The sequence below is a fragment of the Echiichthys vipera genome (assembly GCF_963691815.1).
Source record: "Echiichthys vipera genome assembly, chromosome: 6".
NCBI classification, from domain to species: Eukaryota; Metazoa; Chordata; class Actinopteri; order Perciformes; family Trachinidae; genus Echiichthys; species Echiichthys vipera.
Genome location: NC_139831.1, coordinates 550,292 through 551,785, shown reverse-complemented (window position 1 = coordinate 551,785; position 1,494 = coordinate 550,292). Strand labels below are relative to the sequence as shown.

At 40.0% G+C, this 1,494-nt stretch overlaps 1 protein-coding gene across 1 annotated transcript in view; it reads left to right on the top strand.

The window, feature by feature from the left end:
* Positions 1–1,418: 1,418 nt before the first annotated feature.
* mgat4b (alpha-1,3-mannosyl-glycoprotein 4-beta-N-acetylglucosaminyltransferase B) overlaps positions 1,419–1,494 on the top strand; it is a 52,941-nt gene continuing 52,865 nt past the window's right edge. Inside the window, exon 1 of the mRNA XM_083915595.1 lies at positions 1,419–1,494. This exon is cut by the window's right edge and continues 161 nt beyond it. The gene's annotated coding sequence lies outside the window, so the exon portion shown is untranslated.

Below are 1,494 nucleotides of genomic sequence, written 5' to 3'. Positions count from 1 at the left end.
ATGGACGCCAAATGACTAAACATGGACGCTAAAGGACTAAACATGGACGCCAAAGGACTAAACATGGACGCTAAAGGACTAAACATGGACGCCAAAGGACTAAACATGGACGCCAAAGGACTAAACATGGACGCCAAAGGACTAAACATGGACGCCAAAGGAGTAAACATGGACGCCAAAGGACTAAACATGGACGCCAAAGGAGTAAACATGGACGCCAAAGGAGTAAACATGGACGCCAAAGGACTAAACATGGACGCCAAAGGACTAAACATGGACGCCAAAGGAGTAAACATGGACACCAAAGGACCAAAGATGGACGCCAAAGGACCAAAGATGGACGCTAAAGGACTAAACATGGATGCCAAAGGAGTAAACATGGACACCAAAGGACCAAAGATGGACGCCAAAGGACCAAAGATGGACGCCAAAGGACTAAACATGGACGCCAAAGGAGTAAACATGGACGCCAAAGGAGTAAACATGGACGCCAAAGGAGTAAACATGGACGCCAAAGGACTAAACATGGACGCCAAAGGACTAAACATGGACGCCAAAGGAGTAAACATGGACGCCAAAGGACTAAACATGGACGCCAAAGGACCAAAGATGGACGCCAAAGGACCAAAGATGGACGCCAAAGGACTAAACATGGACGCCAAAGGACTAAAGATGGACGCCAAAGGACCAAAGATGGACGCCAAAGGACTAAACATGGACGCCAAAGGACTAAACATGGACGCCAAACGAGTGCTACAGGGTTCCTGCACCTTTTCTGAGGTAAATGAAACATTTCTACGAAAACATTAAAAATTATTATATTAAAAATCATGAATAAACGATAAATAAACATAAATATTACTAAATATAATTAATTATTTTATTTTAACGAACATATGTATTACTATATACTGTTATTTTAGAGATATGTAATTTCAGAATAATATAATATTATATTATGAAATTTGTTTCTATTCATTTTTGTTTTGATGTTAATATTTTTATAAATATTTTTTATTTTTTACGTTATTTATGTTTTTATTTTGTTTTCTGTTTTCTGTTATTTTAGTGAATTTGTATATAAATACACATATAAACATATTTATTTATATACTATTTGCTAATAACCTTATTTTTAATGCTGAATAAAGATTATTATTATTATTATTATTATTATTATTATTATTAATGGATGTTTGTTCTAAGCACCTCTCTCTCTCTCTCCCCCAGTGTCTCTCTACCTGTTTGTGTCTCCTCCCCCTTCTCTCTCTCCCTCTCTCTCTGTCTCTCTCTCTCTCTCTCTCTCTCTCCCTCTCGCTCTCCCTCTCTCTCTCTCCCTCTCTCTCTCTCTCTCTCTCTCTCTTCAGTCTCGCTGCTGTTGTTCACACAGTAACAGCTCCGTCTCTCTCTCTCTGTCTGTCTGTCTCTCTCTCTCTCTCTCTCTCTCTCTCTGTACCTGTCTCCCCCCTCCCTCCATCCCTCCCCCGTCTCCCC